Here is a 24,195-nt window from a genome sequence, read left to right as displayed (position 1 = left end):
CACAATATGGAGGTCATTTCGGAGGTGAGCGAACAGCCACCAAGGTCTTCCAATGTGGTTTCTACTGGCCTACACTTTACAGAGATTCCCGAGAGTTTGTACGTAATTGTGACAGTTGCCAGAGAGCTGGTAATTTACCTCTCAGTTACGCCATGCCTCAACAAGGAATCTTGGAGATTGAGTTGTTTGATGTATGGGGAATTGATTTCATGGGGCCTTTCCCACCATCATACTCAAACACTTATATTCTGGTGGCGGTTGACTATGTATCAAAGTGGGTAGAGGCCATTGCCACACCTACCAATGATACTAAAACAGTACTGAAGTTCCTCCAGAAACATATATTCAGCAGGTTTGGTGTCCCTAGGGTACTAATCAGTGATGTGGGCACTCACTTCTGCAACAAACAGCTTTACTCTGCCATGGTCCGGTATGGGATTCGCCATAAGGTGGCGACTCCATATCATCCATAGACAAATGGGCAAGCTGAAGTCTCTAACAGAGAACTAAAAAGAATTCTGGAACGGACTGTAAGTACCCATAGAAAGGATTGGGCACGAAGCTTGGATGATGCTCTGTGGGCTTACAGAACAGCATTCAAGACCCCCATAGGGACCTCTCCTTACCAACTTGTGTATGGTAAGGCTTGTCACCTGCCCGTGGAACTGGAACATAAGGCCTACTGGGCAACCATATTCCTTAACTTTGATGCCAAATTAGCTGGAGAGAAAAGATTGCTCCAGCTGAATGAGCTTGAGGAATTCAGATTTACTACTTTCGAAAATGCCAAGCTTTACAAAGAGAAATAAAAAAGGTGGCATGACAGAAAGTTGTCGTCTAGAATCTTTGAACCAGGACAAAAGGTTCTGTTGTTTAACTCTAGGCTCAGGCTATTTCCCAGGAAACTGAAGTCCCGGTGGAGGGGACCATATGTGATTACAAGTGTATCACCATATGGTTATGTGGAGCTTCAAGATATTGATTCTGATAAGAAGTTCATTGTTAATGGACAAAGAATCAAGCACTATCTTGAAGGCAATGTTGAGCAAGAATGCTCAAGGCTGAGGCTAGATTAAAAACTCAGCAAGGTCCAGCTAAAGACAATAAAGAAGCGCTTGCTGGGAGGCAACCCAGCCATGGGGCATCACTTCCTCTAAGCATTTTGCCCTATTCTTGATTTTATTTGTTTATATAAAGTTCATTGACACTAAGGTAAAAAGTCAATTGTATAAGTTTACAGGGTTACAAAAGGATTCTGCACACAAAACAGAGAAAAAGAGCTCACTGGCAAGAAAATGCCAGTAAAAGTTTGTTTTGGGCGTTCAACGCCCAAAAGAAGCATCCACTGGGCGTTGAACGCCAGTAAGGATAGCCATCTGGGCGTTAAACGCCAGAAAGAAGCTCCTTCTGGGCGTTTAACGCCAGATTTACAGCATCCTGGGCGTTCAGAAAAATGCCCAGTGACAAAGGAGTTCCTGGCGTTCAACGCCAGAAAGAAGCAACAGCTGGGCGTTGAACGCCCAGGAGAAGCAGCAGTTGGGCGTTGAATGCCCAAAACATGCAGGGTTTGGGCGTTCAAACGCCAGGATGGTGGGGAGGAGGTAATTTCATTTTCACTTCATATTTTTCATTTTAATTTTAATTTTCATGTTTCAATTCATGACTTCTTGCATAAACATGTTACAAACCCTAATTTCTAAAATCCCTAATTTCTAAAAACCCTAATTTAAAAATATCAAATGTATCTTAATCCATAAGCACAAATCTTTTTTTTTTATCCAATTCAACTCTTTTTCAAAATTTTCAAAACAAATCTATCTCTTTTCATTCAAAAATCTTTTCAACTAATCAATATCTTTTTCAAATATCCATATTATCTTTTTCAAAAATCCAAATTTATCTTTTTCAAATATCTTTCATATCTTTTCAATTTTAAATTATATCTTTTCTTATCATACTTATTTTTTTAAAATCATATCTTCTATCTTATCTTTCTCCCTATTTTCGAAAACCCACCCCCCTCCCTTTTAAAAACACATTCGGCCTCCTTCCTCTTATCCACCATTCAACACTAACTCTCCTTCTATCCCTCTCCTTTCTTTTCTTTTGCTTGAGGACAAGCAATCCTCTAAGTTTGGTGTGTTTATTCGTGATCACTAAACCATACCCACTAAGATCATGGCTCCTAAAGGAAAACAACCTACTCCAAGAGGCAAGAAAGAGAGTGTTCCAAAACCACTTTGGAATCAAGGGAGGTTCTTAACCAAAGAACATTCAGACCATTACTACAAAATAATGGGTCTAAGATCTGTGATCCCGGAAGTCAAGTTCGATCTGAAAGAAGATGAATATCCGGAGATCCAAGAGTAGATTCGAAACAGGAACTGGGAAGTCCTAGCTAATCCTGAAACGAAAGTGGGAAGGAATATGGTTCAGGAATTCTACGCTAATCTGTGGCAAACAGACAGGCAGAGAATATCTGGAGCTGCCCTCTATGACTATAGGACTGTGGTCAGAGGAAAGATTGTTCACATCTACCCTGACAAAATCAGGGAGATCTTTAAGCTACCTCAGCTGAAAGATGACCCAGACTCCTTCAATAGGAGAATGATGAGAACAAACAAGGGCCTGGATAATATTCTAGAGGATATATGCGTCCCTGGAGCCAGGTGGACCACCAGCACGAGGGGTGCCCCAAATCAACTCAAGAGAGAAGATCTCAAACCAGTCGCCAGAGGATGGCTGGACTTCATTGGGCGTTCTATATTGCCCACCAGCAACCGTTCTGAAGTCAATATTAGAAGAGCAGTGATGATCCATTGCATTATGTTGGGAAAAGAAGTAGAAGTTCATCAACTAATCCCATCTGAATTCTACATACTTGCCAACATGAACTCCAAGGATGCCAGGTTGGCTTATCCAAGCCTAATCTCTATGCTCTGCAAAGACGCTGGAGTAAAGATGGGAATAACAGAGTATATCTCAGTGGAGCAACCAATCACTAAAATCACAATGGAAAAACAACAAATGCAGGATGACCCCATCAAGAGGAGGGCGCAAGAATTCCTACCAGAACTCCCTCAATTTGAATACTGGGAGCATCTTGAGGCATCTGTCACTAAGTTGCAAGAAACCATGAACCAATTGAAGGAAGAACAGCAAAATCAAAACAGCATGCTTTGCAAACTGCTCAGAGAACAAGAGGTGCAAGGCCGTGAATTAAGAGAACTAAAGCATCAGAAACTATCTCTTGAAGGGCCAAGCACCCCACAGACTAAAGAGGCATCCGCTTCCCAAAGTCAAGGTTGTTGAGTTCTAATCTTAACCTTAACCCTATGATAACTTTTTTTTATTATTATTATTTGAGTTTTACCTTAGGAGTCATATAGTGGTAATTAGTATTTATATTTTGATTTTATCCCAAATTAAGCTATAATTTATTTTTCTCATCATCATAAAACATGAATAAAAAAAGGATCCAAGGCTTTGAGCATCAGTGGATAGGAGGACCTAAGGAAATCAAATCCTGGTCTAAGCGGCTAAACCAATCTGTCCCTAACCATGTGCTTGTGGCGTAAAGGTGTCAAGTGAAAACTTGAGACTGAGCGGTTAAAGTCAAGGTCCAAAGCAAAGAGAAGAGTGTGCTTAAGAACCCTGGACACCTCTAATTGGGGGCTTTAGCAAAGCTGAGTCACAATCTGAAAAGGTTCACCCAATTATGTGTCTGTGGCATTTATGTATCCGGTGGTAATACTGGAAAACAAAGTGCTTAGGGCCACGGCCAAGACTCATAAAAGTAGTTGTGTTCAAGAATCAACATACTGAACTAGGAGAATCAATAACACTATCTGAATTTTAAGTTCCTATAGATGCCAATCATTCTGAGCTTCAATGGATAAAGTGAGATGCCAAAACTGTTCGGAAGCAAAAAGCTACTAGCCCTGCTCATTTAATTAGAATCTAAGCTTCACTCAAAAACTCTGAGATATTATTGTTTCTTGAATCATGTATATTAGATTTTATTTATCTAGTTGCTTGAGGACAAGCAACAGTTTAAGTTTGGTGTTGTGATGAGCGGATATTTTATACGCTTTTTGGGGTTAATTTCATATAGTTTTTAGTATGTTTCAGTTAGTTTTTAGTTTATTTTCATTAGTTTCTAGGAAAAATTTATATTTCTGGACTTTACTATGAGTTTGTGTGTTTTTCTATAATTTCAGGTATTTTCTGGCTGAAATTGAGGGAGCTAAGCAAAAATCTGATTCAGGCTGAAAAAGGACTGCTGATGCTGTTGGATCCTGATCTCTCTGCACACGAAAAGAAATTTCTGGAGCTACAGGAGTCCAATTGATGCGCTTCCAATTGCGTTGGAAAGTAGACATCCAGGGCTTTTCAGCAATATATAATAGTCCATACTTTGCTCAAGGATAGATGACGTAAACTGGCGTTCAACGCCAGTTCCATGTTGCAGTCTGGCGTCCAGCGCCAGAAACACGTTATAAGTTGGAGTTCAACGCCAGAAACAGGTTACAGCCTGGCGTTGAACGCCCAAAACAGCCCAGGCACGTGAGAAGCTTTAGTCTCAGCCCCAGCACACACCAAGTGGGCCCTAGAAGTGGATTTCTGCACTCTCTATCATAGTTTACTCATTTTCTGTAAACCTAGGTTACTAGTTTAGTATTTAAACAACTTTTAGAGATTTATTTTGTATCTCATGACATTTTAGATCTGAATTTTGTACTCTTTGACGGCATGAGTCTCTAAACTCCATTGTTGGGGGTGAGGAGCTCTGCTGTGTCTCGATGAATTAATGCAAGTATTTCTGTTTTCCATTCAAACATGCGTGTTCCTATCTAAGATATCCATTCGCACTTCAACATGAATGTGATGAACGTGACAATCATCATCATTCCCCCACGAACGCGTGCCTGATAACCACTTCCGTTCTACCGTAGAATGAATGAATATCTCTTGGATCTCTAAATCAGAATCTTCGTGGTATAAGCTAGATTGATGGTAGCATTCAAGAGAATCCGGAAAGTCTAAACCTTGTCTGTGGTATTCTGAGTAGGATTCAGGGATTGAATGACTGTGACGAGCTTCAAACTCGCGAGTGCTGGGTGTAGTGACAGACGCAAAATGATAGTAAATCCTATTCCGGTACGATTGAGAACCTGCAGATGATTAGCCGTGCGGTGACAGCGCACCTGGACCCTTTTCACTGGAAGGATGGATGGTAGCCATTGACAACGGTGATCCACCAACACACAGCTTGCCATAGGAGAACGTGCGTGCGTGAATCAGAAAACAGAGGAAAGTAGAATTTCAGAAGACAAAGCATCTCCAAAACTCCAACATATTCTCCATTACTGCATACAAGTATAATTTCTGTTCTGCCCTTTTTACTTTTTACAATTCAAATTAAAAATTATTATTGATATTATATCCTGACTAAGAGTTACGAGATAACCATAGCTTGCTTCAAGCCAACAATCTCCGTGGGATCGACCCTTACTCACGTAAGGTATTACTTGGATGACCCAGTGCACTTGCTGGTTAGTTGTGCGAAGTTGTAAGAGAGTAATGTGAATATTGACATTACAATTTTGTGCACCATGGATCTATACACATGAGGAAGACGATTGAAGAAGCTCAAGAACTCATAGTTACGGTTGCTAGAAATCAGCATCTGTACTCAAGCAGTGAATCCTTTATAAAAGAAGAGGCTAGGGTAGTAACTACTGATCCTAATCCTCAAGAACAGATTGTTGAACTTAATCAGCAATTACTCCTTGTGACAAAACAATTAGCAGAATTTAAAGAGATGCTCCAAGACACTAAAAATGCTAACAAGAATATGGAAGCACAATTGAATCAGACAAGACAGCAACTATCTAAACAGATAACAGAAGAATGCCAAGCTGTCCAATTAAGGAGCGGGAAGACATTGAATAAATCAGCTCAAAGTAGCAGAAAGCCAAGAAAGGAACAACTGACAGAGGATGACCAAACCACTACCCAAAATCCCTCTAAGGACAGCAAGAGCCCAGAGAGGAATAATTCTGGCTTTCAAACGCCAGAAAAGGGTGAAAGATTGGCGTTAAACGCCCAGTGGATGCCCACTTCTGGTGTTCAAATGCCAGAAAAGGGAGAAAAGTTGGCGTTAAACGCCCATTCCCTGCCCAGTTCTGGCGTTCAAACGCCAGAAAAGGGTGGGAAGCTGGCGTTAAACGCCCATCCAGCACCCAATCATGGCGTTCAAACGCCAATGAGGGATCAGACACCTGCAAGTGCTGATAGTAACCCCTCTAAGAAGGCTTCTCCAACCACCTCTGTAAGGAATAAACCTGCAGCAACTAAGGTTGAAGAATATAAAGCCAAGATGCCTTATCCTCAGAAACTCCGCCAAGCGAAATAGGATAAATAATTTTCCCGCTTTGCAGACTATCTCAGGACTCTTGAGATAAAGATCCCATTTGCAGAGGCACTTGAGCAAATACCCTCTTATGCTAAGTTCATGAAAGAGATTTTAAGTCATAAGAAGGATTGGAGAGAAACTGAAAAAGTGTTTCTCACTGAAGAATGCAGTGCAGTCATTCTGAAAAGCTTACCAGAGAAGCTTCAAGATCCAGGGAGCTTTATGATACCATGCACAATAGAGGGTGCTTGTACTAAGATAGCTCTACATGACCTTGGAGTAAGTATCAATCTAATACCTGCATCCACCATCAGAAAGCTTGGCTTGACTGAAGAGGTCAAACCAACCCGGATATGTCTTCAACTTGCTGATGGCTCCATTAAATACCCATCAGGCATAATTGAAGACATGATTGTCAAGGTTGGGCCATTTGCCTTTCCCACTGACTTTGTAGTGCTGGAAATAGAGGAGCACAAGAGTGCAACTCTGATTCTAGGAAGGCCTTTCCTAGCAACTGGACGAACTCTCATTGATGTCCAAAAAGGGAAAGTGACCCTGAGAGTCAATGAGGATGAGTTCAAGTTAAATGTTGTCAAAGCTAGGCAACATCCAGACACGTCAAATGACTGCATGAGCGTTGATATTATTGACTCCCTGGTGGAAGAGGTCAATATGATTGAAAGTCTTGAATCAGAGCTAGAGGACATCTTTAAAGATGTTCAGCCTGATCTGGAGGAATCAGAGGAAATAAAAGAACCTCTGAAAATCCCTCAAGAAGAGGAGAAACCTCCTAAACCCGAGCTCAAACCACTACCACCATCCCTGAAATATGCATTTCTGGGAGAGGGTGACACTTTTCCAGTGATCATAAGCTCTGCTTTAAATCCACAGGAAGAGAAAGCACTAATTCAAGTGCTAAGGACACACAAGACAGCTCTTGGGTGGTCCATAAGTGACCTTAAGGGCATTATCCCAGCGAGATGCATGCACAAAATCCTATTGGAGGATGATGCTAAGCCAGTGGTTCAACCACAGAGGCGGCTAAATCCAGCCATGAAGGAAGTGGTGTAGAAAGAGGTCACTAAGTTACTAGAGGCTGGGATTATTTATCCTATTTCTGATAGCCCCTGGGTGAGCCCTGTCCACGTTGTCCCCAAAAAGGGAGGCATAACAGTGGTTCATAATGAAAAGAATGAACTGGTTCCTACAAGAACAGTTATAGGGTGGCGTATGTGTATTGACTACAGAAGGCTCAATACAGCCACCCGAAAGGATCACTTTCCTTTACCATTCATAGACCAAATGCTAGAGAGACTAGCAGGTCATGAATATTACTGCTTTTTGGATGGCTATTCAGGTTACAACCAAATTACAGTGGATCCTCAGGACCAAGAGAAAATAGCATTCACATGTCCTTCTGGAGTATTTGCCTACAGAAGGATGCCTTTTGGTCTGTGCAATGCACCTGCGACCTTTCAGAGATGCATGCTCTCTATTTTCTCTGATATGGTGGAAAAATTTCTGGAAGTCTTCATGGATGACTTTTCAGTATTTGGAGACTCATTCAGCTCCTGTCTTGACCATTTAGCACTTGTTCTGAAAAGATGCCAAGAGACCAACCTAGTTTTAAACTGGGAAAAATGTCACTTCATGGTGACTGAAGAAATTGTCCTTGGGCATAAAATTTTAAACAAGGGAATAGAGGTGGATCAAGCTAAAGTGGAAGTAATTGAAAAATTACCACCACCTGCCAATGTAAAGGCAATCAGAAGCTTTCTAGGACATGCAAGATTCTATAGGAGGTTCATGAAGGATTTTTCAAAAATTGCAAAACCTCTAAGCAACCTGCTAGCTGTTGACACGCCATTTGTGTTTGACACAGAGTGTCTGCAGGCGTTTGAAACCCTGAAAGCCAAGCTGGTCACAGCACCAGTCATCTCTGCACCTGACTGGACATTACCATTCGAACTAATGGGTGATGCCAGTGACCATGCCATTGGTGCAGTGTTGGGACAGAGGCATAACAAGCTTCTGCACGTCATTTACTATGCTAGCCGTGTTTTAAATAATGCACAGAAGAATTACACAACCACAGAAAAAGAGTTACTTGCAGTGGTTTATGCCATTGACAAGTTTAGATCCTATTTAGTAGGTTCAAAATTGATTGTGTATACTGACCATGCTTCTCTTAAATACCTACTCACAAAGCAGGATTCAAAACCCAAGCTCATAAGATGGGTGTTGCTTCTGCAAGAGTTTGATATAGAAATAAGAGACAGAAAAGGGACAGAGAACCAGGTAGCTGATCACCTGTCCCGGATAGAACCAGTAGCAGGGGCGTCCCACCCTCCTACTGAGATCTCTGAAACCTTTTTGGATGAGCAACTCTTCGCCATTTAGAAAGCACCATGGTTTGCAGACAGGAAAAGGAAGAAGCATGAAAGGCTTTTCTCAATACAGAGTCAAATAAAACCCCCCACATTCAAACTCTAAGTTTGGTGTTGGAAGGCCACAACCAAACTCTAAGTTTGGTGTTAAGAGGCCATCATCATGCTCTGAGTATCTATGAGGCTCCATGAGAGCCCACTGTCAAGCTATTGACATTAAAGAAGCGCTTGTTGTGAGGCAACCCAATTTTACTTATCTATGTTAATTTCTATTTTCCATTGTTATTTTATGTTTTCTGTAGGTTGATGATCATGTGAAATCACAAAAACAATTGAAAAAGCAAAAACAAACTGAAAAACAGAATGAAAAATAGCACACCCTAGAGGAGAAGCCTACTAGCGTTTAAACGCCAGTAAAGGCAGCAGAATGGGCGTTAAACGCCCAGTCTGGCACCATTCTGGGCGTTTAACACCATAAATGGGCACCAGACTAGCGTTTAACGCCAGAAAAGGGCAAGAAGCTGGCGTTAAACGGCAGAAATGGGCAGCAACCTGGCGTTTAACGCCAGGATTGGCAGCAAAGGGCATTTTGCAAGCCTAATTGGTGCAGGGATGGGAAATCCTTGACACCTCAGGATCTGTGGACCCCACAGGATCCCCACCAATCTCAACTCATTCTCTTACTTCTTCACACCTTTTCATAATACTCTTCCCCAAATAACCTCCACCAACCACCTCCATTACTCCTCCAAGACCATCATACAAACCACCTACACCCACCCACTCAAATTCAAACCATCACTCCTTCCTTTTCCACATCATAACCACCTAAAACCCCCCTTGGCCGAATAACTCACACACCTCTATTTCATCCATCTCTTCTTCTTCTCCTCCTTTCTTTATTCTTTTGCTCGAAGACGAGCAAACCTTTTAAGTTTGGTGTGGAAAAGCTCAGCTTTTTCTGTTTTTCCATAACTATTTATGGCACCTAAGGCCAGAGAAACCTCTAGAAAGAAGAATGGAAAGGCAATTGCTTCCACCTTCGAGTCATGAGAGATGGAGAGATTCATCTCAAAGGTCCATCAAGACCACTTCTATGAAGTTGTGGCCAAGACTCCTCATTGAAGAGGACAAGCCCATCACTAAGAAAAGGATGGAGCAAACAAGAGAGCCCACTCATGGACCTCAACAAGAGCATGAGGAAAATCATCATCATGAAATTCCTGAGATGCCTCAAGGGATGCATTTTCCTCCACAAAACTATTGGGAGCAAATTAACACCTCCCTAGGAGAATTAAGTTCCAATAGGGGACAACTAAAGGTGGAGCACCAAGAGCATTCCATCCTCCTTCATGAAATTAGACAAGATCAAAGAGTCATGAGAGAGGAGCAACAAAGGCAAGGAAGAGACATTGAGGAGCTCAAGCACTCCATAACATCTTCAAGAGGAAGAACTAGCCGCCATCATTAAGGTGGACCTGTTCTTTAATCTCCTTGTTCTTTATCTTCTGTTTTTCGAATTTTTATGCTTTATGTTTATCTATGTTTGTGTCTTTATTACATGATCACTAGTGTCTTAGTGTCTATGCCTTAAAGCTATGAAAATGAATCCATCACCTCTCTTAAATGAAAAATGTTTTTAACTGAAAAATAAAAAGAAGTGCATGAATTTCGAATTTTAAAACAGATTAATTATTTTGATGTGGTGGCAATACTTTTGTTTTTCTGAATGAATGCTTGAACAATGTATATTTTCGAATTTGTTGATTCATGAATGTAAAAATTGTTGGCTCTTAAAAGAATGATGGAAAAGGAGAAATGTTATTTGATAATCTGAAAAATCATAAAATTGATTCTTTAAGCAAGAAAAAGCAGTGAAAAGCTTGCAGAAAAAAAAGAGAAAGAGAAAAAAAAAAGAAAAAGAAAAAGCAAGAAGAAAAAGCTAATAGCCCTTTAAACCAAAAGGCAATGGTGAAATAAAAAAGGATCCAAGGCTTTGAACATCAGTGGATAGGAGGGCCTACAGGAATAAAATCCTGGCCTAAGCGGCTGAACCAAGCTGTCCCTAACCATGTGCTTGTGGCGTGAAGGTGTCAAGTAAAAAACTTGAGACTGAGCGGTTAAAGTCGTGGTCCAAAAGCAAAAAGAGTGTGCTTAAGAGCTCTGGACACCTCTAATTGGGGACTCTAGCAAAGCTGAGTCACAATCTGAAAAGGTTCACCCAGTTATGTGTCTCTGGCATTTATGTATCCGGTGGTAATACTGGAAAACAAAATGCTTAGGGTCAAGGCCAAGACTCATAAAGTAGCTGTGTTCAAGAATCAACATACTTAACTAGGAGAATCAATAACACTATCTGGATTCTGAGTTCCTATAGAAGCCAATCATTCTGAACTTCAAAGGATAAAGTGAGATGCCAAAACTATTCAGAGGCAAAAAGCTAAAAGCCCCGCTCATCTAATTAATACTGATCTTCATAGATGTTTTTGGAATTCATTGTATATTCTCTTCTTTTTATCCTATTTGATTTTTAGTTGCTTGGGGACAAGCAACAATTTAAGTTTGGTGTTGTGATGAGCGGATAATTTATACGCTTTTTGGCATTGTTTTTAGTATATTTTTAGTATATTTTAGTCAGTTTTTATTATGTTTTTATTAGTTTTTAAATAAAAATTAATTTTCTGGACTTTACAATGAGTTTGTATGTTTTTCTGTGATTTCAGGTATTTTCTGGCTGAAATTGAGGGACCTGAGCAAAAATCTGATTCAGAGGCTGAAAAAGGACTGCAGATGCTGTTGGATTCTGACCTCCCTACACTCGAAGTGGATTTTCTGGAGCTACAGAAGCCCAATTGGCACGCTCTTAAGTGCCTTGGAAAGTAGACATCCTGGGCTTTCCAGCAATATATAATATACCATACTTTTCCCGAGATTTGATAGCCCAAATAGGCGTTCCAAGTCAGCTCAAGAATTCTGGCGTTTAACTCCAGAACTGGCACAAAAGCTGGAGTTAAACGCCCAAACTGGCACAAAAGCTGGCGTTTAACTCCAAGAAAAGTCTCTACATATGAAAGCTTCAATGCTCAGCCCAAGCACACACCAAGTGGGCCCCGGAAGTGGATTTTACACTAAACACCCTAGCTTACTCATTTTTTGTAACCCTAGGTCACCAGTTTACTATAAAAAACTACTTTTAGTGATTCATCTTGTACCTCATGACACTTTACACGTTTCATATTGTATTCTCTACGGCATGAGTCTCTGAACCCCATTGTTGGGGGTGACGAGCTCTGCTGTTCTTCATGAATTAATGCAATTACTACTGTTTTCCATTCTATCACGCTTGCTTCTATTCTAAGATATTCATTCGCACTTCAACCTGATGAATGTGATGATCCGTGACACTCATCATCATTCTCACCTATGAACACGTGCCTGACAACCACCTCCGTTCTACCTTAGATTGAATGCATATCTCTTAGCCTCATGATTCAGATCAGAATCTTCGTGGTATAAGCTAGAATTATTGGCGGCCATTCCTGAGATCCGGAACGTCTAAACCTTGTCTGTGGTATTCTGAGTAGGATCTGGGAAGGGATGACTGTGACGAGCTTCAAACTCGCGAGTGTTGGGCGTAGTGACAGACGCAAAAGGATCAATGGATCCTATTCCGACATGATCGAGAACCGACGGATGATTAGCTGTGCGGTGACAGCGCATTTGGAACATTTTCACTGAGAGGACGGGAAGTAGCCATTAACAACGGTGATGCCCAACATAAAGCTTGCCATGGAAGGAGCCTTGCGTGCATGAAGAAGAAGATAGTAGGAAAGCAGAGATTCAGAAGACAAAGCATCTCCAAAGCCTCAACCTGTTCTTCATTACTGCATAACAAGTATTTATTTCATGTTATTTTACTTTTTACAATTAAATCTGAGAATTATTGATATCCTGACTAAGAGTTACAAGATAACCATAGCTTGCTTCAAGCCGACAATCTCCGTGGGATCGACCCTTACTCACGTAAGGTATTACTTGGACGACCCAGTGCACTTGCTGGTTAGTTGTGCGGAGTTGCAAAAGTGTGATTGTAATTTCGTGCACCAATAACCAACTCAAAAGGTGTCCCAAACCAACTCAAGAGAGGAGATCTCAAACCAGTTGCTAGGGGCTGGTTGGACTTCATTGGGCATTCTATACTGCCCACTAGCAACCGCTCTGAGGTTACTGTCAAAAGAGTGGTGATGATTCATTGCATTATGCTGGAAAACGAAGTGGAGATTCATCATCTGATTTCTTGTGAGATCTACACAATTGCAAATAAGAACTCCACTGAATCCAAATTGGCTTACCCAAGCTTAATCTCTCTGCTATGTAAAGATGCTGGGGTGAAGATGGGGGTAGATGAGTTCATCCCATTCGAGCACCCAATCACCAAGAAGTCAATGGAAGGACAACAAGTGCAAGATAACTCCATCAAAAGGAGGTCACAAGAGTTTCTCCCAGAAATTCCTCAGATTAACTACTGGACCCGCCTAGAAGCATCTGTCACCAAGCTGAAAGAAGCTATGGATCAACTTAAAAAAGAACAGCAAAATCAAAATAGCATGCTCTGCAAACTACTTAAGGAGCAAGAAAAGCAAGGGCGTGAGCTACAGGAGCTAAAGCGCCAGAGGCTCTCCCTTGAGGGACCAGACACCCCACAGATTGAAGGAACATCCATCTCCCAAAATAAAGGTTGTTGAGTCCTAATCTTAACTCTGTGATAATTTTTATTATTAGAAACCTATCTTAAGAATTATATGAATATTAGTAATTAGGGTCTTTATTTTTAATTTTATTTTTATCTCCAAGTAAGCTATAATTTATTTTTCTCTTCATCATTAAACATGAATAAAATAGTAGATCCTTTGAGTAAAGATGCAATTATTTCGAGTTTTTAAGAGTAGAATTCAAAATTATTTAATTGTGGTGGCAATACTTTTTGTTTCCTGAATGAATGCTTGAACAGTGCATATTTTTTATAGTGAAGTTTATGACTGTTAAAATTATTGGCTCTTGAAAGAATAATAAAAAAAGAGAAATGTTATTGATAATCTGAAAAATCATGAAATTGATTCTTGAAGCAAGAAAAAGCAGTGAAGAACAAAGCTTACGAAAAAAATGGCAAAAAAATTAAAAGAAAAAGAAAAAGCAAGCATAAAAAGTCAATAGCCCTTTAAACCAAAAGGCAAGGGTAAAAAGGATCCAAGGCTTTGAGCATTAATGGATAGGAGGACCTAAAGGCATAAAATTCTGGCCTAAGCAGCTGAATCAAGCTGTCCCTAACCATGTGCTTGTGGCATGCAGGTCCAAGTGAAAAGCTTGAGACTGAGTGTTTAAAGTCGTGATCCAAAGCAAAAGAGTGTGCTTAAGAACTCTGGACACCTCTAACTGGAGACTTTAGCAAAGCTGAGTCACAATCTGAAAAGGTTCACCCAGTTATGTGTCTGTGGCATTTATGTATCCTGTAGTATGACTGGAAAACAAGATGCTTAGGGTCACAACCAAGACTCATAAAGTAGCTGTGTTCAAGAATCAACATATTAAACTAGGAGAATCAATAACACTATCTGAATTTTGAGTTCCTATAGATGCCAATCATTCTGAACTTCAAGGGATAAAGTGAGATGCCAAAACTGTTCAGAAGCAAAAAGCTACTAGCCCCGCTCATCTTATTAGAATTTGAGCTACACTTAAAACACTGGGATTCTATTGCAACTTGATCCCTTTTTTATCCTATTTTATTTGTCTAGTTGCTTGAGGACAAGCAACAGTTTAAGTTTGGTGTTGTGATGAGCAGATATTTTATACGCTTTTTGGTGATATTTTCATGTAGTTTTTAGTATGTTTTAGTTACTTTTTATTATATTTTTATTAGTTTTTATGCAAAAATCACATTTCTGGACTTTACTATGAGTTTGTGTGTTTTTCTGTAATTTCAGGTATTTTCTGGCTGAAATTGAGGGACCTGAGCAAAAATCTGATTCAGAGGCTGAGAAAGGACTGCAGATGCTATTGGATTCTGACCTCTCTGCACTTGAAATGGATTTTCTAGAGCTATAGAAGTCCAATTGATGCTCTCTCAACTGCTTTAGAAAGTAGACATCTTGGGCTTTCCAGAAATATATAATAGTCCATACTTGGCCCGAGATTTGGTAGCACGAACTGGCGTTTAAACGCCAGTTCCTTACTCTTTTCTGGCGTTAAACGCCAGAACTGGCATAAAAGTTGGAGTTAAACGCCCAAACTGGCACAAAAGCTGGAGTTCAATGCCAGGAATAGCCTATGCACGTGAAATCTTCAATGCTCAGTCCAAACACACACCAAGTGGGCCCCAGAAGTGGATTTCTGCACTATCTATCTTAGCTTACTCATTTTCTGTAAACCTTGGTTACTAGTTGATTATAAAAACCCCTTTTAGAGATTCATTTTGTACCTCATGACACTTTTACATCTAAATTTTGTATCTTTTATGGCATGAGTCTCTAAACTCCATGGTTGGGGGTGAGGAGCTCTGCTGTGTCTCGATGGATTAATGCAATTACTACTGTTTTCCATTCAATCACGCTTGTTTCTATTCTAAGATATTCATTCGCACTTCAACATGATGAATGTGATGATCTGTGACACTCATCACCATTCTCAACCTATGAATGCATGTGATAAACCACTATTTTATGGTTTATCTTGTGCTCAATTGAGTGGTTTTTATCAACTCTTTACCCACTTATTCATACTATTTGCATGGTTTCACATTTACCTTCCTAATTATGTGCTTTGATTGAAAACATGCTTCTTTGGCCTTAAGTTCCCTATGTTTAATCCTCTCTTATTACCAATAGATGCCTTGATATGTGTGTTAAGTGATTTCAGAGATTACAGGGCAGGAATGGCTCAGAGGATGGAAAGGAAGCATGCAAAAGTGGAAGGAATACAAGAAGTTGGAGAAATTGCTAAGCTGTCCAGCCTGACCTCTTCGCACTCAAACGGCTATAACTTTAGCTAAAGAGATCCAAATGATGCGGTTCCAGTTGCGTTGGAAAGCTAACGTCCGGGGATTCGATTTGATATATAATATGCCATATTTGCCCTGAGGATAGGCGACACGAACGCGTGCTCCACGCGGACGCGTCGCAGTGACGAAAAACCAGCGTGGCAGATTTCGAAACCAGCAAATTCTGGGTTGTTTCTGACCCAGTTCTCGGCCCAGAAAACACAGATTAGAGGCTATAAAGTGGGGGAATACATCCATTCATCAACAAGCTTTCAAATTCACAATTTTAGGATTAGATGTAGTTTTTATAGAGAGAGGTTCTCTCCTCTCTCTTAGGATTAGGATTTAGGATTTCTTTGCTTTCAGGATTGTTTCTTTTTATCAGGTTCAATTTTCCTTTTATTTATTTTTCCAATTTAATTTATGAACTCTTTCATGTTACATTTGATATCTTTATTAGTGCAACTTGAGGTATTTCAGATTTATGATTGCTCTCTTTTATTTATGATATAAATAATTTGAATTTTTCCCTTTTGGCTTTGGTTGAGTCATTGGAGACACTTGAGTTATCAAACTCATGGTTGATTGAAAATTGGAATTCTTCCAGAATTAATTCGGGTTCCAATAACTCTAACTTTTCCCAAGGAAAGACTAGGACTTGAGGAATCAGAATTAATTCATCCACTTAACTTACCTTCATAGTTAGAGGTTAACAAAGTGGGAGAAAAATCCAATTCTCATTACAATTGATAAGGATAACCAGGATAGGACTTCCAGTTTTCATACCTTGCCAAGAGTCTATTTTATAGTTATTTATTTTATTCTTATTATCATTCAACATACTGCTTCCTTACTTTCAAAACCCCCAATTTACAAGACTCATAACCAATAATAAGAACATACTTCCCTACAATTCCTTGAGAAGACGACCCGATGTTTAAATACTCGGTTATCAATTTTAAAGGGGTTTGTTACTTGTGACAACCAAAACTTTTGTAAGAAAGGTTGATTGCTTGGTTTAGTAACTATACTTACAATGAGAGTTTACTATAACTTCTAAACCATCAATCTTCAGTTCTTTCAAAATGGCGTCGTTGCCAGGGAATTGCAAATGTGTGCCTTATTATTGGTTATTGTAAATATTTGCTTTTTGCTTGTTTATTTGTTTTTATTTTTTCTTTTTCATAAATTAAGAGGTTATTGGTTTTTATTTAGTTATTAAAAATTTTTCAAAAATTTGTTTTTCGTGTTCATCTTGACCTTCAAGTTGTTCTTAGTTGTTTTCTTCGTTTTGATCTAAAAATTTTCAGTTTGGTGTCATTTTATTGTTTTTCCCTTTCCTCATTAAATTCAAAAATTCAAAAGTTAAAACTCAAATTTCAAATTTCAAATTTCAATTTTCAAAATTCAAATTTCAAAATTTAAATCTTTTTCAAAAAAATCATATCTTTTTCAAAAATCAAATTTCAATATTTAAATTTCAAATTTCAAAATTCAAATTTCAAAAATTAAAAATTCAAAATTTTAATAACCTTTTAATTTAAAATTTGTTTTTATTTTCGTTTTTAATTTTTATTAGCTACCATGAATTCTCACCCCTCTCGCTTTGAGTTTGGTTCTAAATCTGTTGAAAGGAGTGGAAGCTATAACAGGAATATGCATCAAGGTCTAAGCAATCAAGGATGGATGGAGCTAAGAGGATCTGATCAACCCTTTAGGCAACAACACCCTCCAAGATATCATGGGCAAGGACCACTCTACAATGCATACCAAGATGATAAATATGGTGGACCCCCTTGTAATTACCAACAAGTCCCACCCTGTGCTTATGAACCACCTTCCCAACATACCTTTGAACCACCAAACTCACAAGCCCCTTTACACCATTTACCTCCATATGACCCTAACACACATCCACCATACCAACCACCCTATGAACCGAATGAACCATACATAGATCCACCCCAACCTCCATTGGATAACAATACACTCATCTCTAACATCATTGGTCTCACCTCTACACTTCAAAATCTTATATCCTGCATGAACCAACCCTCTACCTCTAATATTCAACGCTCAAGCTATAGTGCACTTTCTTTTCAACCACATAATGATCTTTTCATCCCATCACCACCCTCCATGGAAGAGCACCCACATCCATCAATCCAAGAGCAAGATGATCCCAATTATGCTATTGATATGGAACAGGAAAGAAGGAATCATCTTTGCGAATCCATACTTCATAAGGAGCTAGAGGAGGCCCTATGGGTAAAGGTAGGAGAGACCCTTAAAGATGAAAGAGTAGTTGAAAGGAGTTGTCATGGAAAGAAAATCATCGAGGATGAGTACGATTTTATACTTAAACAACTGGACAAAGCAGCAATTATTAAAAAGGAAGAAGTGGTTGCAGACTTAAGAGATGCTGTACCTCCATGGAAAAGTCAAGACATAGAGCCTCCTTCCAAGACGGTTGCATTTGATGTTGAGGAGGGTGTACAACCCCCAAGGCATGTCATGGTTAAGGACTTGGAAGAGGTCGATCAAGAGATGGAGATTCAAGAAAAAGAAGCACAACCTCTCATGCCCTTGGTGAGCAATGAAGAAGAGATTGAACGGGAAGAAAGCTACCAAGAGGAAAGTGTTGATATTGAAGAAAATTGCAAAGAGGTGGAAGTTGTCAGAGAAGAGCACAAGGAAGTGGAGCCTACAAATTTGTTAGAAATACCTCCACCTAAGTTGCCATCATCCTTCACAACATTCAAGTGGGAAAAATTCATATCCCTTAGCTTTCTAATTCCACTTGAATATGGGCTACTGGAGATGGATGGTCAACTTAGAGCTCTTTGTGGCATTAAGAGTAAGAGGAAGATGGTCAGTGGTAAGAATTATCCTGCAAGGTTCATTATGGTTGGAAGCTTTAAGTTTAAACGCAAAGGTTGGTGTAGAGCTCAATTGAATGGGTCTAGGAAGTTGTTTGGACGCTTCACTGAGAATTCTAAAGATGAACCACCTGGATGGAATCATAATAATCAACTTGAAGATGGGTGTAGAAACAAGATTTGGGATCCCGGAGGCCATTGGAATCACAAACATTGGTGGAGATTCCTGAATGAGTTCAAGCACAAGCCACCATAACAAAGGAATCCCCAAATGTCCAACTTAAGGACTTTAACTAAAAGTGCTAGGTGGGAGACAACCCACCATGGTATAATCGTTCCTTTCTTCAATTTTGATTTTATTTCATTTTGTTTGATTTTGAGTTTTATTTTATTCTGTTTTCATTGAACCTGGAATTATTCATAGCATCCATATTATCATTGCATTTTGCATCTGCATATTGCATAAAAAAAAACACGCACGCGACGCGGCAGCGTCGCTGACGCGTCCGCGTCACAAGTGCATTAGGAAGAAAAGAAAAGTGGACAGAGAGTCACACGAGAGCGTGGATGGAGGCGTGCCTTTGGCACAAATTGATCCACGCGATCGCATCACCGACGCGGCCGCGTCATTTGGAAAATAGCCTCCCACGCGTCCGCGTCGCCCACGCGAACGCGTGCTCCAACAGATCGACGTCAAAGGGGTGCATGGCCGAAAGTTGTACTAGAGTAGGGCTGGACTTGTGCTAGAAGCCCAAGTCCTCCCACGCGAACGCGTCACCCACGCGTCCGCGTCATATTGAAAATAAGGCCATTCACGCGATTGCGTCCACCACACGACCGCGACACCCAAAAATTTGGCGAAAAGAGTTTCGAACAGAGAGTTGTGCGAACGCGAGGCTGCACTCGCGCCAATCGCACAAATCAGGCCACGCGATCGCGTGACCCACGTGTCCGCGTCACCTGACCTTATCGCGCACCACGCGACCGCGTCACCTACGCGTCTGCGTCGCCTGTGCCGCACAACTCATCCAAATCAGCGCCAATTATCTTCTCTTTTCTTTTCTAATCCTAATTTCTTCTATCTTTTCTTCTTTCTTTCTCACTTTATTTCTTTCACTTCTCATTCCTTTTCACCTTCATTCTATTTTACTCAATTTATTTGTATATTTCATTCATTGCATTTTAATTTTGTGTATATTTTTATTTTTCTTTTCTAAATTTATTATTTTACCATTGGTGTTAAATGTTCTTATTCAACTGTTGCATCTTTTCTTGAACTATTTTTATTGACTTGTTTTACACTGTGGAATGATATTAATTATCTGCCAATGTCAATATTTTATGATATTTGCACTTCATTTGCATTGACATGAACTTATATTGATATTTTCATTACCCACACTCCTCCCCTTTGTTGCAAATTTTGCACCACTGGTATGCCATGTGCTTCTATTGTTTTCTCACGTACATGTTGAAGCTTCCATGTAAATGAGACCCTTATCAGTTGGCATTAACCCACCCATACTTCATTTATTTTCTTATCTTTATCTCTGGGTTACTGTTCTTCTTTTTCTCTTCTTTCAGGCTGGCCACCAAAGACGGAAAAAGGGAAAAACTTCTAAAAAGGGAGACAAACAAGTCCATCTACACAATTCTTGAAGAAAAGCATCAGTTGGAACAACCCGTCCACCTGCACATCTCAGCATGCACTGAGGACGGTGCAATCTTTAAGTGTGGGGAGGTCGATACCGATCTCCATGGGTTAGCTATTTTCTTCTTTCCAACACCATTGTTTTATTTTCCTTGTTAGTTATTGCATTTGCATGTTTGATTGCATGATTATTTGATTTTGTGCATATTTTACCACTTGGTTGAAGTAATATTTTCTTTTTCAAGAAACCTTTTATTCTTTGCAAACCAATATTGAGCCTATTATACCCCTTTGTTCTTTACTTTAGCACATCATTAACTCTAAGCGAAAAACAATAATGTCCTTAATTTGAATCCTTGGTTAGCTTAGACTAGTGAGAGTGCTCATGAATTAAGTATGGGAAAAGTTGAATTTGGAAACATTTGGTTTGAGAATTGAGTATGTTAGAAATTTCTGAAAATGTGAAAAAAAATGTTTAGGACATGATTCATGCATCCAATAATTTAATCATATGCATTGAAAAAATGAAAAGAAAAGAAAAAAAATATATAAAAAAAGTGAGAAAAAGAAAAGAAAAAAAAAGAGCAATTAAGCAAAAAGGGGACAAAATGCCCCAAAGTAAGTGGTGAAAGCAATGCATATGTACTGTACTTGAAATTAGAATGCATGAATATGTGGAAAACATGGTTAATGGATAGTTAGATGTGGTATTATGATTACATGGATTGTCTAAAGTTAGGTGGAAAGTTTAAGTTAATTAAGGATTCAGATTTTAGTCCACTTGGCCAAATACAATCCTACCTTGACCCTAACCCCATTACAACCCTTAAAAGACCTCTTGATATGTGTATCTGTGTATTAAATTTATATTGATTGTTAGATGAAGAGCAAGCCTTAGAAAGCAAGGTTAGTGAAGAATTGAGAGAATCGAACCTAAAACACTTAAGTGATTAGAGTGCATACACTTCCAGTGAGGGTTCGATGCTCGATTCTTTGTTCCCGGCTTTCATGAGCAATTTTCTTCTACAAGTCTATTTGTACTTCATTTTTATGATTTGAATTAGTGAAATCCAGTTCATGTTTATTCTTGGAGAACTTATTTACTCTTAACCAAGTAAGTAAAAGCATTTAGCATGTAATTGCATTCATAGGTTGCATTTCATACATTCTACCATTCCTCTTCATCTTTATAGCTTCTCTTGAACTTAGCATGAGGACATGCTAATGTTTAAGTGTGGGGAGGTTGATAAACCACTATTTTATGGTTTATCTTATGCTCAATTGAGTGGTTTTTATCAACTCTTTACCCACTTATTCATACTATTTGCATGGTTTCACATTTACCTTCCTAATTATGTGCTTTGATTGAAAACATGCTTCTTTGGCCTTAAGTTCCCTATGTTTAATCCTCTCTTATTACCAATAGATGCCTTGATATGTGTGTTAAGTGATTTCAGAGATTACAGGGCAGGAATGGCTCAGAGGATGGAAAGGAAGCATGCAAAAGTGGAAGGAATACAAGAAGTTGGAGAAATTGCTAAGTTGTCCAACCTGACCTCTTCGCACTCAAACGGCTATAACTTTATCTACAGAGGTCCAAATGATGCGGTTCCAGTTGCGTTGGAAAGCTAACGTCCGCGGCTTCAATTTGATATATAATATGCCATAGTTTCCCTGACGATAGGTGACGTGAACGCGTGCTCCATGCGAATGCGTCGCAGTGACGAAAAACCAGCGTGGCAGATTTCAAAACCAGCGAATTCTGGGTTGTTTCTAACCCAGTTCTCGGTCCAGAAACACAGATTAGAGGCTATAAAGTGAGGGAATACATCCATTCATCAACAAGCTTTCAAATTTACAATTTTAGGATTAGATGTAGTTTTTAGAGAGAGAGGTTCTCTCCTCTCTCTTAGGATTAGGATTTAGGATTTCTTTGCTTTCAGGATTGTTTCTTTTTATCAGGTTCAATTTTCCTTTTATTTATTTTCCCAATTTAATTTATGAACTCTTCCATGTTATATTTGACATCTTTATTAGTGCAACTTGAGGTATTTCAGATTTATGATTGCTCTCTTTTATTTATGATATAAATAATTTGAATTTTTCCCTTTTGGCTTTGGTTGAGTCATTGGAGACACTTAAGTTATCAAACTCATGGTTGATTGAAAATTGGAATTCTTCCAGAATTAATTCGGGTTCCAATAACTCTAACTTTTCCCAAGGAAAGACTAGGACTTGAGGAATCAGAATGAATTCATCCACTTAACTTACCTTCATAGTTAGAGGTTAACAAAGTGGGAGAAAAATCCAATTCTCATTACAATTGATAAGGATAACCAGGATAGGACTTCCAGTTTTCATACCTTGCCAAGAGTCTATTTTATAGTTATTTATTTTATTCTTATTATCATTCAACATACTGCTTCCTTACTTTCAAAACCCCCAATTTACAAGACTCATAACCAATAATAAGAACATACCTCCCTGCAATTCCTTGAAAAGACGACCCGAGGTTTAAATACTCGGTTATCAATTTTAAAGGGGTTTGTTACTTGTGACAACCAAAACTTTTGTAAGAAAGGTTGATTGCTTGGTTTAGTAACTATACTTACAACGAAAGTTTACTATAACTTCTAAACCATCAATCTTCAGTTCTTTCAGCGTGCCTGACAACCACTTTCGTTCTACCTTAGATTGAGTGTGTATCTCTTTGGTTCCTGGTTCACGAGTTTGATTACCTCTCCTGACAACAGAGCATTCAAATTTGTGAGATCAGAGTCTTCGTGGTATAAGCTAGAATCAATTGGCAGCATTCTTGAGATCTGAAAAGTCTAAACCTTGTCTGTGGTATTCCGAGTAGGATCCAGGAAGGGATGACTGTGACGAGCTTCAAACTCACAAATGTTGGGCGCAGTGATAGTGTGCAAAAGGATCAATGGATCTTATTCCAACACTAGTGAGAACCGACAGATGATTAGCCCTACGAAACCCGTAGCTGGACCATTTTCACTGAGAGGACGGATAGTAGCCATTGACAACGGTGATCCACCAACATACAGCTTACCATGGAAGGAGCCTTGCGTGCATGAAGAAGAAGACAGTAGGAAAGCATTATTTATAAAAGTATTATTTAATCCCTGTTCTTTAACTCATTCCAATTAAAACTGAGAATTATTATTGATATCCTGACGAAGAGTTACAAAATAACCATAGCTTGCTTCAAGCCGACAATCTCCGTGGGATCGACCCTTACTCACGTAAGGGATTACTTGGACGACCCAGTGCACTTGTTGGTTAGTTGTGCAGAATTACAAAAGTGTGATTGTAATTTCGTGCACCATATAGGTTGGTAGCTGGAGGAGTGCAACTGCTGATACTGGACCACCGGTGATAAAATGGGCACCAGGAAGTCTCATGTTCGCAACCGGATCTTCTGAGCTATCATTTTGGGTCCCAGATTTGTCTAAGTTGGGATCTTATGTTGGAAGAAAGTAAAAGCCATACATGATGGAGGTTCTGTTTGCCCCACAACTCACTGAAAGATACTAGACTATGATGGGGGGTAACAAATAAGGGTGAGTTTTTCTTATTTTGACTGGTTCACCAAACACACCCTTTAGTGACAAACTTTACCTGTGTGACCGGGTATATAGAAGTATATCATTATATAAAAATATCAATGAATCAAAATGAAGTTATTATGTCTTTTGGTTCTTCAGTTGTAACTTGTTTCTCTTTTTTCATCATCACTAGATGAAAATTATCAGGTATAGTCAAGCTTGTTCTCTCACTAAAGATTTCATTTGAGCACTTGTTAAGGTCGA

The 24,195-nt window shown here is 39.3% G+C and overlaps 1 long non-coding RNA gene across 1 annotated transcript in view; it reads left to right on the top strand.

Annotated features, from left to right (window-relative positions):
* Positions 1-23,954, top strand: part of LOC110268517 — a 41,656-nt gene extending 17,702 nt beyond the window's left edge. The window contains exon 2 of the long non-coding RNA XR_002356544.1: positions 23,717-23,954. This is a non-coding gene — a long non-coding RNA (uncharacterized LOC110268517). The remainder of the gene's footprint in view (positions 1-23,716) is intronic.

Source organism: Arachis ipaensis, chromosome B10 (assembly GCF_000816755.2).
Source record: "Arachis ipaensis cultivar K30076 chromosome B10, Araip1.1, whole genome shotgun sequence".
Classification (NCBI taxonomy): Eukaryota; Viridiplantae; Streptophyta; class Magnoliopsida; order Fabales; family Fabaceae; genus Arachis; species Arachis ipaensis.
Note: the sequence above shows the minus strand (reverse complement) of the source record. Positions and strands in the feature narration are given on the sequence as shown.